The sequence below is a fragment of the Mchenga conophoros genome, linkage group LG10, assembly GCF_057382185.1.
Source record: "Mchenga conophoros isolate Kocher_MC1m ecotype Shallow Benthic linkage group LG10, M_conophoros_male_GT1.1, whole genome shotgun sequence".
Lineage (NCBI taxonomy): Eukaryota > Metazoa > Chordata > Actinopteri > Cichliformes > Cichlidae > Mchenga > Mchenga conophoros.
The window spans coordinates 2,526,790-2,540,945 of record NC_140535.1 but is presented as its reverse complement, the minus strand read 5'-3'; the positions used below and the strand labels follow the sequence as shown (position 1 = coordinate 2,540,945).

The 14,156-nt window shown below is 45.5% G+C and overlaps 1 protein-coding gene across 14 annotated transcripts in view; it reads right to left on the bottom strand.

The window, feature by feature from the left end:
- auts2a (activator of transcription and developmental regulator AUTS2 a) overlaps positions 1-14,156 on the bottom strand; it is a 351,111-nt gene that overhangs the window by 38,604 nt on the left and 298,351 nt on the right. The gene's annotated exons all lie outside the window — the stretch shown is intronic.

Here is a 14,156-nt window from a genome sequence, read left to right as displayed (position 1 = left end):
CACGTGTGTGCATGCCGCTTTCCCCAAATCCCGTCCATAATTATCAGGACAGCCTGAGTATCGTGATCAAAACCAACACTGGGCATCAGACTGAAACAAAACAAGTGGGACTTCTTATTCTGGCCACTTGATGGCACTGTTGCTCCGTGCCAATTTGTTTTTAAAGCCTCACGATTCCTCCAAACGTCTCGGGCAGCAGCGCTCCGACACCATCAGCGTGCTAGAATAACATGTGCGGTGATGGGATTTAATCCTGAATTAGACAACAAAAGCCACGCGTAGTTTTTAAAACAGGTCACGCTTAAACTATATTTCAAACACTGATTTTGACACATTTCACATCACCACAAAATGCCACAAAACGCACGCAGTGAAGACAGGAAAGAAACGGAACAACACCCGTTGAGCCCCATGTGAAGACGGACTGACAGCTTTCTCTGAATAAAACCAATTTCTAATAACTGGCTTTGTGGACTCACTCGCTTTGGTTTAATGCTAAAAATGTGAATTCCGGAAGATTACATTTTAAGAGCAGTGCTTTGTTTTCTTCTTGACATATTCGAAATCTGCTGCCAGTCACAGCTTAGTTATGCGCACTTGTGTCTTTTATTTTCACCTTAAGCACGGCAATAAATTCAAAATAATAGGAAATGCTGCTCGTGAGAAAGACATTTTTTATTATTAAAATCATACACTTGTGTTTTTCACTAATGCAGGATGTAAACAATGAAAGCTGCAGGATAAATGGCAACACACAGACCGTTTTCTTTGCACGCTTTAAAAAAAAGTCTCCCTCACGTTATTTTGCACATTACCACACACAATGACAAACACGTCGTGGATTAAGAAGCGGCTCCGAGCCAGCGCGCATACCTTCGATGTGGCAAGGGTAGCAAGGAGTCAGGATATTACTTTTCTCGGTCTGGTAAATATGGCCTCGTCTCACATTCTGCTTTTCAAATAGTATAATCCATACAAGAGGCAGCGAAGTCTACTCCGTTTAAACTGAAGACAGCCATGCGAAAAGAGAAGAAGCCTTTCCAAGAAAAAAAATCCAAAGCCGTTCACAAAGCTACTGCGCCTTTTGGACAAAGAGAACCATGTGTCTCGCCACGGAGAGCTTTTGCATCATCAATGAGACGAGAAGGGAGAAAAAATCCTTTGATCCACCTTCCTTTCCTGCTCGGGACTCAGTGTGTGTGCGTGTGTGATTTTTTCACGTATATTCTCCTGTCGGAAATATCCGTGAGAGGTAACAAACACGATCCTGGAGGGTTTGTGAGTCGGTGCGCAGAAAGGGGCTGCGTCCGATGGAGCAAACCAATCCAACAAAGCGCACGGCCACTTTTCTCCGTGGAGACAGAAACGCAGGGAAATCACACGAGCAGTGAGCAAAAATTCACTAGGTATAGACCCACTGTCGCGCTGGGTGCTCTGACAGATTCCGATCGTGGGCACGCTACAGCCTCTCCCCGTCCGCTCCTAAGCACCAGACAAACTCCCATTCATCCAGCAACTGCCTGCTTGTGTGCTGCTGCCTTAACGGTCGGGTCCTCCCACTTCCTGATTTCTAGGCGGTCTTGGATTCAACCACAGTAGTCCTCCTTCACAAGATAAACACACTTGTGTTTTTTGGGGGCTTCCGAAAAAGCTTGAACCTTGATTGCAGAAGTGCACATCGGCGCATTTACCTTTTGCGTAAATGGCGCGCAAAAGCTTAGACGGCAGCGCACCACAGAAAGATAAGGAGGTAGGGAGAGAGAGAGAGAGAGAGAGAGAGAGAGAGAGAGAGAGGGAACAAGAGGGAAGAAGAGAAAGGCGAGAGGGAGGGGAGAGCCAGGGCAGAAAGATAGTCTGTCACTCTGTACAGAGCAAGATGATGTCAGCCGCTAATGAATTCCCCAGTAGGGTGCTGCTACCGGGAGGGGAGGAAAAACAAAACGCTCCTTTATGAGCAGCAAGCACCTCCTCGAAGCCCACAGGCGCTGTCTTCCTGTTGAATCAACTCCCACTCCACTGGCCTGAAGGGAGGTCAACTGGTAATATAAAAAGCACTTTGGGTCATTCAGCCTCCAATTTGAGTGCTGAGCTCTCCGTGGTCCACCCCGACCAGAAAGCTAACTAGCTTCCAGCCCTGAAACTACAGGAAGAAGCCGTGCCCACTGACTGTATGAGGCTCCAAGGCTATGTGAGGTTATTTGTTTGGCTGTCCAGGATAACAGAACATTGCACCTTCTAGTTGTTTCCATGTCTTGGTATGACAGCATGTGTATTCTGAAAGCATCATATTGATTTAGAGGAAGGGTTCCCACTTCTGATCTGAGAAGCAATGGCGCTCATCCTTTTTTGCCAAAATCACACCAAATGAATCCGGACGGAAAGAAAATCCTCTTAATAGTGCGAGCGTTGCATCCTATGGCTTGTCTAATGAGCACTAACCCACTGGCTGGGAGGTCAGTGGATGTACAATAGAGCCACATTGCACAAGCTTTTGCTGCCAGCTCAGCCCGAGCAACCACAGAGCAGAAAACAGACTTAGCTCATAGCTGAGATGCTAATCCGTCCCTCGGTAACGGAGAGACGGAGGATCTGTTGGCTGGCTGGGATAGGCCATACAAACATCAAGTCATGGGAAATGGGATATACAGTGGCCTGAGATTTACAACGGCAAAACAAATCCTCACGTTGAGCTAACACAACAGCATTCCTCCAAACTGGAGTCAGATTCCCAGTCTGATTAAGCAGAACATTTCACATTTAGCAGAAGAGAAAGAAGTAAACACACACTTTGTGGGGATGTTTCTGGACACGGAACAAAGAATGTGAAGTACCATCAGGCAATGGGAGGGAGGTGACTGGGAAAAGTCCAGCCACTTGGTTCAGCTACAGAGGACAAATGCTCGGTCACAGAGGGCCTGGGAGAAAGACCAGACCATGTGTTCATCAAGTTAGAGGCTGCTGTTAAGCATCCTTGTGTATGCATTGTGCGCTGAACAGCTTTAACTAATGAAATAATAAACGTCTTGATTGCTGCTGCTCATAGGCTGGGAAAACATCTTTGATCGCTACGGTGAAATGATGTCGCTGTACGCCGCACACCCACGAGCTCTGTGTGGTTACATGTAATCAGATCACATGGATTCTTATGTTTAAAGCGGTGATTGTGAGGAAACATCAAGAGCGTTTTGTGGTTTGGCTTCGTGATATGTATTTATGTGACTGCCACTGACAGAAAATGGCTACCAGTCCTTTTCACAGGCCTGTGCGATGCAGCAGCAGCAGCTACGAACAAGCTGTTGTTCTCCATTCGAAATGGTCATTATCAGATGTGAGAGCGACCGCAAGTCTGTGATTACAGCCCCGCTGCCAAACAATCGCCCGGATCTCACATTATTTTTAATTCAAATGAAATGGACAGAGACAAACACACATTCAAATGAGAACTCTGCACAATTTCACATGAAAAAAAAATCTTCTGTGCAAGAGAATGAAGCACCGAGATCAAACGCAATGTCTGGATGAATGCTATGTATCTCAGTAATTGCTGTCTGGGCATGCAAGTTCTATCTATAGAGCATCAGCTTCAGCACTGACATTTTGTCATCTTTTATTCTGTTTTTTGGACGCTGATTCTCCACTTCAAAGAAGCCATGAACATGTTTGTCTCCCCCGCAAGCGTGGTTTAATTTTACAGGAACTCTCCTAGATTACAATCACAAGGGACTGGTTTGCCTTTATGAGCCTTCCTGCCATTACGCCAAACTACCCTCATTTAAAATATTACCGATAAGTGTAAGATGAGTGCTGCCAATGTAATATGTTAAAAGCTCTTACTACATTTGCCTGTTGGCTCCAAACTCTGTTGTTGCTTTGCAGTGCTCGTGCATTCAACCTGACACTGAACAGAGTCATCATCGTCATCATCAGAGGTGAACAGCATTCAGGTAGGTGGGTATTTCAGAAGCAGTTTCACCACACACTGAACCCTTTGGTGTAACTGTGTGTGTGCAGTCACGTGAAACTGAACCTTTTATGCATTGCTGTGTAAAACTAAATACACACACGCTGCCTCCAAACGGATTTCAGAGGGTAAACTGAAGCCAGGTGCTGACACTGTATAAGCACAAGTTTTGGAAGCTTGCTAGTCTGGAGCACGGAGGAACGACATTAGCAATGATCTTAAGGAAGCACCTGGTATAGCCCGACTCGAGCCCATCAGTCAACACTGACAGAGATTACTCACCAGCAGAAAACATTCAAGACTCCTCTGTGCACCAAAGTGTGGTTGCACCTTAAGAAATAAATGTGTAAACGAATGCCTGCAACCAGTTGTCCTAACATTCCTCCACAAACATGTGAGAAACTGATAAAGTCATCCAGGTGGTCCTAAAAGCCACTGGATCAGGTGGAAGCTCACACTCTCTGAACAGAATACCAGAATGGGAGTGACCACCAGGTACAACCGAGTGTCTGTGGTGAGCCTGCACTGAAGTTCCTCGTTAAATAAGAACAAAGTCTAACTTTTGGACCAAATTAGAAACAAATAAAATCCCAGACGTTTTGCAAATACTGTGTAATCTGAATTTTAATGTAAGAATTACTGATGACATTTTCTGTTCTTCCTACAGGGAAGCTGATTTTGGCATTCTGGTGTATGCTGATTGGTTAGTCAAACATTTATTATATACTTGTTGCCGTATAGTCCGGCTGTCTGAGATCATCAGTGTGGGCGTTTCTAGAAATGTTCTGCTGAACAGCCGACGGCGCACGATGATATTATTATTTACATAAAAGGATGTACTGAAAAAAGTAACTCCTCACGACGGCTCCGTGAATACGTTTCACTGCAAAGAAGAAAGGTTAATAACAAGCAGGGTGAAACCCGCTGTCACACAGGATGTTTAGATCTCGCCTCACTCAAGTGATGAACAACAACATTTAAGACGTGATTTATTCTGCAGCTGTGTACTGCACGACATAATATTTACATTCTAAATATACTTGCTTTATTCCAACAGCTTATAAAATAAAAGGAGTAAATAGTAGGCCGACCCTGAGCCAAGCAGGGAGCGGTGGGGCGGTGTTGCCCCCGCTTTTTTAAAATTTCGCCTCATAGATATGAGTAACGCATTATCAACAACACTACTCATTTCTCAAAGAAAAATTTGTGAAGGTTAAACAACTGAAACTTTACACAAAGAAACACAACCACTGCTCACACCCCAGCGGCTCAAACACCGGGCCTCAGGAGGGAGCTCTGCAACAACAAAGCCAGCCCAGCCCACTTCCTGCCTTTTACACGCACCGCTGAGGTGGAAGAACAGCGTAATATTCCCGTCTGGAACATGGTGCGTTAAGGGGCTCGTGTTAGCGCTGATGCTGTACTCAGCAAGTTTAATATTGATACTTTTTATATTAGCATGCTAATATTTGCTAATTAGGAAAGGGGAAAAAATACAGGTAATTGGAAACTCATTAGCCCGCAGGTATTTGTTCATGAACCAAAGTATCGGGAAATTAAAATGTTAGTTTGTTGCTACTGGTGGATGAAAAGATATTATATTCCATCCTGAGGGGAACATCATTGCAAGCCGTCCAACAATATTTCGGGGGACTGACTGGTGAACAATGTGGAGCTAAAAATAAGTAATAATTCCACCTTAAAGAAAAGGTTGGAACCATAGTCGTTACACAACCACCACTTGATTGGCAGGTGGCTGAGTTTCTGGAGCTATTGGACTTATCGAAATAATACCTGATTAAAACCTGTTCGGTGTTACAAGGATTACTTTTAAATAAATCCCTGCCTTCAGAGGAAAGGGTGGGATTAGATCACACCCTCCTTGTTGCTTAAGTTCAGAAACATGGAAATGTAGCGCACCTCTAAGAGCTGTGAAATATTTCTAATTGCACAAACCCACACACTTACACATGCCAGCACTGCTTCTCACAGACTTTGGAGGGTGGAGAGAGGGCGGTTCATTTTTTTAATATACAAAATGTTATTGTTTTATATATTTATTTATTTTTATTTTTTTACAGTCATTACATCCGACCTTATCTCCCCGAGCCTGCACTGGTTTGTCATTGACAACCGGCTCTAATCTCTCCCCCCTCCTGACAAGCAGCACTGACAGGCCCTTTCTTTCCAATTCCTCAGACACACAGCCAGACATAAATTAATCTGTCACTCATTGCTAATATTAATGTGGGGATGGCACAGGGCTGCAAGCACACAAAAGACAAACGCGTCAAACATTAAAAACCACTACACAGAATGGGACACCACAGCACTGCCGGAGTGGCAAAAGCCTTTGGAAAAGCTGACAGTCTTATCTGCTGAAATGCATCAATAAAAAAAAACAGAGAGATTTGAGAACTTTTGAGCTCACATCTTCATTTCCATGGAATTGCTTTTCAGTGTTAAACTTGTAACTAAAAATGCTAAAAACGAATCTCCACTTTGCATCTCTGTCCCGCCCTGTTCAAACAGCATGGCATGCTGGGAACATTAAGGCAGACTGGTCGACACAGGAATGAAAGCAGCTATCTGATTCGATGACGAAACCCCTAAAAGCAGACGCTCTGTGTTATAATAAAGATTCCAGAGCCGAGAGATACGACTCTCACATCATGCCGGCCAGTTAAGCAGCAGAAAAGTATTTCTTCCGGTTGTTAAAAGCCTGCAGAGACCATGTTATCTGCTTATCTGTATCTGCTTATCTCCCCATGGTCTGTGAAAGCAGGCTGGGGCCGCAGGAGTTCAAAATAAATGGCCTGATCAATGGCAGACATTATCTGGATCTGGTAGGCAATAATCAGATCCAGTTGACATCGCAGCCGCAGAAAGAACCGGCCTGTCAGCGGGAACAAGCCTACTGTGCTCGCTATCGGTCTAATGTCGCCGCCGTGGGACTCGCTTTGGAAAACAATGCAGACAAGAAAATTGGTTTAACCTTTCCTGCCTCCAATGCTTTGGTTACATCCAGATTGCAGCCCCCCCCCTGTACTCTGCCCAGTCAGAAGAAAAATGGGAGACCTTTTTGGCTAAATTACAGACGTCGCTGTGGAATGTGGTCTGTGGGCAGCAAAGCCGGTGATAATTTCAGAGCGATCACTCCCGTCCCTTCTAGCAGACATTTTCATGTAATGTCAGGATAATTACTAAATCTGCACGTGTGTTTTTTGGCGCTGACGCTTAATGTTCATATGGAGATTTAATGGACTAAGAAAATGATGGCTGGGGAAATCGGGATTTTAATGCACCGAATTCTGAGAAATTATTGGTTTGTGCTGTTTGCTTTCATCTCGACATCATGTTAGGCCTTCAGTGCATCTATGAAGTATTACTTTTCGCCTGAAGCGACGGCATAAACAAGATTTAGTGCTGCTTGACATACAAATTCATTAATTATTGTACTCGTAACTTCACCGAGCTGTGATGTCACGTCAGCTCAATGACAAAAACCTCAAAACAATAAATAAATAAATAAAATAGAGCTTGTGTTGCATTCTTTAATTTGACCCCAATTCTTTCTGTGAAGCTTTGCCGTGGAGCCGTATCCCAGACAGAAACATTCATAACAGATAACCCTCTGCATGACAAAGCCCTAGCTTTCATTTTCTCCCTAATCTGCATGTCTTTATATTTGCAGGGACCCAGCAGACATCTACAACTTAAGAAGTCTGCTGTATGAACCCCCCACAAGGCCTCAACTTAATGCTAACTGAGAGCAGCCGCGCTCGCAGGAATAATATTTCCCCTTTTTGTTTCTTTCTTCTCAGCGGCGATATGAGAGCGAGGAGACGAGGGGAGGCAGGGAGATAAAGGACAGGGAACTAGAGAGGAAAACAAAACAGGAGCAGATGAGGGGAGACAGACAAGACGGGGGGGGGGGAGAAAAAGCCAACCGGGGAGGTAGTGGAGCTGGGGGGGTAACAGCCTGCTGTGTCTTTTAAGAAGGAATAGCTACAGGAAGCACTGAGGAAGTCACCACTAAGGCGCTGTATTAAAACCTGTCTGACCCTCTGCAGACCCCCTCGGCTCACATAGCACGGTCAGAGGGATTAGGTCTTCTGAAACGCTCCGTCAAGACCATTCTGTCAGGCGCCGATGGAGACAAGCCCCACCCACTCCCCCTGCTTGCAACCGCATGCTCCACTCAAGCAGCCTCTCCAGGGGCCTCTCTATGCTCAACGGCACCAGAGTGGGGGCCTGATGATAGGCTCTCTAGAGGGATACGAGATGGACCGTGGACATCAAAAGCCAGCAGCGTGATAGACAGCAGGGAGGTCTCTGCCCATCCTCAACCTTTCTTCTTTTTCTTTTTGTTGTTGTCCCCCTCTCTCTCCATCGACGCCCCCTGGCCATTGAAGGGATTCTAATTGCATTTTGCAGGGCCCGGAATAAATGAGGTCGTTGTTCTGCCCATAGTAGATCCCCTGCTGGGAGGATGAATGATGGGATGGAGAGAAATTGGAAGTTAGGCCTTTTTGAGACAAAAAAATGAAAAGTAAACAAGGTGCTTTGCAGGTCACCGAGGAGGGACAATTCTGGGTGCCGCCACATCTAGAAGGCAGCTAGAAAGCCTTGCTTTTAGGCTCCCTGTCAGTCGGCGGCAGACGGGTTATCAAATCGCACATCTTTAACTCTCACTGTGATCAGGGCCTCATGCTTGTAGACTGTGTGAGTGAGCATGTGACCTGCAGAGGACCGTCCGCCTCCTTTCCCCTGGTGGTGTCCCAAAAGTGTAAAAAGGAGATGATGGTTTGTGACCTACATGTGAAACTGGTGGTGGGCCAGAGACTGGGGCCACAACCGGGCCGCAGGGGGTCTGTCTGTTGACAAAAAGGCGAGGCCTCTTCCGCTTTGAAGCCCTGTATATTTAAATATTTCATGACCCCCTCATCTCCAGACCCTTTTATCAGATTTGTGCTCTGGCTCGTGGCTGCCTTTCATTAGCGGCACAGAGAGGGAAGTTAGTGTGGATCTAATGCACCCGTCAGCGAGGCAGATCTGAGAGAGCCTCTCCCGTACCCGGGCCCTTTTGGCACTCTCCATATCTGGAAGACGATCTTGTTAAATGCTAGTAACAATTACACCAATTACAGATAAGCCTAACTGTGTCAAAGCCACAACATGATGTTTACAATGATTAGCATGCAGTGTTATCATCAGGGATGGTAATCAAGGCTAGTGCCTGGTACTTCACATGATCACAGGGCTCTTTATCCGTCACTGTTGATAAAAGGCCACCGGCTGGAGACGGAGCCGAGCGGAGCTGTCGTGTTCGGCACTAACTCGTGCGCTGACTATCTAGCTTCAGTTAACGCACGGCGGGTTTGACGGGAGACTTCACAAGAAGTCTTATTAACTGCACAATGACATCAAATAAGAGAAGATCGTTATTGTCAAAGACACTTTTAGGATCTCAGCAAAGCGGTCGCGGCTCTGCTCCCGCAGTGAAAAGTTCCAATAATCGAAATTACACAAACGTGAATGATGCGACTTTATTGCAGCGAGGCGGAGCGTGGCATGTGCCAGTAGATTTCCACGAGGGCGCGTGCTGGCTCGGTGCAGAGCACCAGTCTAGAAATGCATCTCTGAGACTGGTGACCATGACATAAGGCCCTGCTTGTGCGCTTGTAATAGAGATGCCTTTGAGAGCGGCCCGCGTCTGCCTGCGGGACACATTCCACGCTTTCCTCCACAAACTCAGCGCCGCCGTCAGGCTCTGGGTCCTAAATGTGCACATTGTGAGGCTTGCCTCGCTGGCTGCCTGACAGCAGAACATTCACCATGGGGTTATTTGAGTGGACCCAGCCTCTCAGGGCACAGACAGAGCGTGCTCTCTCTAACGTGTGTGATACTTTGTAAATGGCTGTCTTATTTAAGCGTGTCAAAAGATCCACCTTACAATTTGCTTTTGACACTGCAGTCGCATCAGCGGAGATCATAAAGCGTGTGCGATCACGTGACACAGATGGCCACAGTCATGTGTCGGTGGGGGCCAATCGTCAGTGGCCATCTCAGACGGGCTTACCATGCAGCGTGTTTACCAACACCAAGCTTCAACAAGATGATCTGGGACAGCTTGCTGTCTGTCTCACTCGCTCTTGCTGACACTCGCACACAAACACGCCTGTAAGAGGATTTCCAGCAGCAACAGGCTTATCCAGAGAGAAAGCTAAAGCGCCACACACATCGTGACCCAACCTCACATGGTCGGATGCACAGGTAAACAAACACAAGACTCCCCGATGGAAACTGTGGTTTGTGGGTCTTTGCTGCACTGACGCAGGGCTAAACAGTTTGTTACACAATAAAGTTTGAATGCAGATGATGGCTGAATGAACAACATGACAGCCCACAGTTTGGGGTCGATACATGTTGGGCTTCGTGCTAATAGATATAGGTATATAGGTATAGGGGCAGGGATAGCTCAGTAGGTAAAGTGGTCGCCCCATGATCGGAAGGTCGGCGGTTCGAATCCACTTAACGGCTACCCTGAGGTACCCCTGAGCAAGGTACCGTCCCTACACACTGCTCCCCGGGCGCCTGCTTAGTGGGCTGCCCACTGCTTCACTGAGTGAATGGGTCAAATGCAGAGAAAAACAAGTAATTTCCCCATGGGGATCAATAAAGTATCCATTATTATTATTATTATTAGATACATTTTCTGCTAGAGCATGTTATTTTTGCAACAGTGAGTTCTTGACTGTCTCGATGGCGTATGAAAAGCTGTCATCGCGTGCTTTAATCGCGTCTTCCTTTTAAAGTCTGTTTGCAAGCCGAGACAAAAAGAGTTTGAATGCAACTGTCGGCAGAAGCACCTCCGGCTGTGTATTTCTTTGCTGTCACCTGATTAGCCTGCTCTGATGGCCACATTGTTACGTGGCAACAGAGGGCACTTAGTTGGCTGGCCCAGTGGAAGTCAATCAGAGCGAGTTCACTGACTGTCTGCCCGGGGATATTAGAGGAGCGTCTTTTAGTCATGCTTGAGGGAGTCCAGGCTCCGACTGCACTAAAGCCTCTGGCGTGCAGGGGAATCTAGCCGGGCCAGGAAAGCACCTGTCATTCAGTAGCGCTTCAGGCACAACAACACCCGACACTGCTCATGAATTCACACAGAGAGAGGCATGCAGACGCTACATATGTGACATACTCGCCGCCTAGTACGCTTCTCCACAAGCTATATGCTGGTGATATGCATTCCCATACCATTTAAAATATCCACAACAGATGTGTGCGAAAATACACGCACAATTCATCACACGAACACAATCGCACACGTCGCCTGCAGGAGGTGCCCTCTTGAGACACCTGAGGTGACAGATGTGTCAAAACAACATATTGGTTTCACTCCTTTTTGTCATGGTGTTGCTTTGTTCCTTTACCCTAACAGCAGAAGCAGGAAAAAAACACTGGATCTGATTTGCACTGCACACTGCTGATGCATTTTTCACGAGTTACTCCGAAAACACCATGTTCCTAGACATTAAAAAGCAATTTAGCACTCCCAGGATTAAAAGCGCATGTTAAATTGAAGGCTACACTTGGTGTGGGTATGAAAAATTGAGTGGTTCCTTATATTAACCAGGTTGAGCGCAGCACACAGCATTTAGATAGACGAAATGGAATCTTTTAGCATTACTAATTCATCCGCAGGAAAGCTGTGGTTGAGATGTTGTGCGCAACTCCACAGCAGAATACAAACACAGTGCCGAGGCTGTGCTACATCTCGTCAAACGATATCCATCAGCAGGGATTGTTAAATGTAACCTACTTTTCTCGGTTCTTTTATTTCTTTTAAGCTCTGCCTCTTCTGTTAGACATGCTGAGAGCCGTGAACCCTTATTCTATAAATCCGTATACTGGCCACACTTTATACTGAGATAACAGAAAAAGGAGACCAGTCAAATTCCAACATGGCATCAGTGATCTCTGTGATGTGAACCATAGCAGGGTGAAGGGTGCTGTGGGTCTGTAGACATCCATGTATATGTTGGCTATGACGCCACAAAGTGTCCTCTACTGTTTCTTTGCACTCCAGTGAGAAAACAAAGGAGAGGACACAAAAAAAAAAGGAGGATGAATACTCATTTAGTGGACCGCAGACCCACTTAAACCCCATGATGGATGCTAATGATCCCGTAATTACCGTTCCTAAAATGGTGATAATTAGAATTCTTTTATGGCTCTTTATCTGCAGACAATCTTGATAATGATTGGTAGAGTGATAAACAGAGATTGTCAGTGTTTGACCTTTGAAAGCACCAACATAAAGAAAAAAGACCTCCAGGATGCAATAAGCGTTTTACTTTAGACACTTATTGCTGATAATCTGCAGTTTAACGTTATTTACTGTTGTTTCTACCTAATCTCATTATGTCGAGGAATGGACAGCTGCATTAGATCCTCCCACACGCTTCCCAAAACCCCCGTGCTACAAAAACCTTTGGAATCTTCCATTTCCTGTTTGACTGTCTGGACCCTCATGGTCGCTCCTCCCCGAGTCTGGTTCTGCTGGGGGTTACTTCCTGTTAAAAGGGAGTTTTTCCTTCCTACTGTCACCAACTGCTTGGCGACAGTGGGATGGGGTCGCCTGAATGGTGGGATTTTCTCCGTAATACTGTAATATGTCTTACGTGGCTGGAGGTGATTGAATCAAGTTCAATCTGAAACTCTGCGCTTCCATCACACTTCGACTGTTTGATTTAAAATCCACAAAGCTGATGTGCTAAAACCACCGTACACAGTGCCTTATGTAGTAAACACGTTTTTGGATATGGCTTTAGCATTTGATTTATGTTAATATGAAAATACTGATTAAATGATCAGATCAATAGCATTGATCTATAACAGAAAAATGTAAACGTCATAGTTAGTACATTTTTTTGTCAAAAAGACTCGGCAGCCTTATACTGAGGTCCACTCTCTCGCATTCTGCCCAACAGCCTGATGTTGGCCCTGCTCCCTGGTCACATGGCATAGATTACGCCTGTGCTACACCAAATGCCTGATAATGCAATCAAGCAGCTTCAAAGTGCCGTGATTCTCCAGTGCCTGCTGTAATGAGGGGAAAATGAAACCGTTCCCTCAGTGTCTGACTAACCCTCTGATGAGACCTTCATTAGAAAGAGGGAGGGAGACAGACACACTGAGAAAGAGCATTTAAAACGAACTCCTGGAATTTCAGCCAGAGTCCAAACAGGGTTACGGAACAACATCTGTGGAATCGCGGCACCACCTGTACACATACTGTATAGTATATAGTAATCCAGGTAGGAGGTTATGTAAATCTGTGAACTTCTTTATCATTAATGAGATAAAGTCAGCACAGGCTGCAGTAACCTGCTGATGGTCATTCAGGTGTAAGCTGTTACCTTTTGTTTTTAAAGCAGATTTTCCAGTACGTGTGGTGAATATATAGATATATATACTCTGAGCAGTTACTTACTCCAGTAAGCAAAAGAAGTCATGCAAACTAATAATTTCAAGCAACATGTGCAGGGTGTAGCCATTTCAGTTCTGCTGCTGGGCTGCATAAAGCTTTGATTGTGTCTGTGCGTGCTGATGGAGGTGCTGATGGAGGTGACTGCCTTTAACTACCAGCTATATTCATGTTGATCACGACACATATCAGAGTTCCACTGTCTGTCTTCTACTCCCCTCTATACCTCCAGGTCTCCTCCCCAAACACAGGTAAACCTTACAAAGCTCCCGGGTGAAAAGTGAAAACCAGGGTGTAAACTCCTGCAGACATTACGCTTACAGTTGTGCTAATCCTGAAAGTACACACTGCAGAAATTACACTTCCACCTTTTTGAAAGAGATGAACTACACCAGGACTTAATGGATATAGTGAAGTTCATTATGCATGAGCACGGTCTGCCAGAGTGAGAGACAACATTAGAGAGTGCAACACCAAGGATTCAAAGTTCAGGTAAATTTAAGAGAGCCAGGTTGTGTGCGGCCTTGGTCCTACGCACTCTATGCTAATATTTCTTTAAAAAGCTGAGTTTCAGTGTGAAGCAAAGAACACTTTGTGTTTTATCACACAATTGTTGTCGGTTTGGCCAATCTAGTTTTGTTATTCTGGGTTCGGCAAAAATGATGACAGAGTATATTATAAAGTGAAACATATTGGATTTAA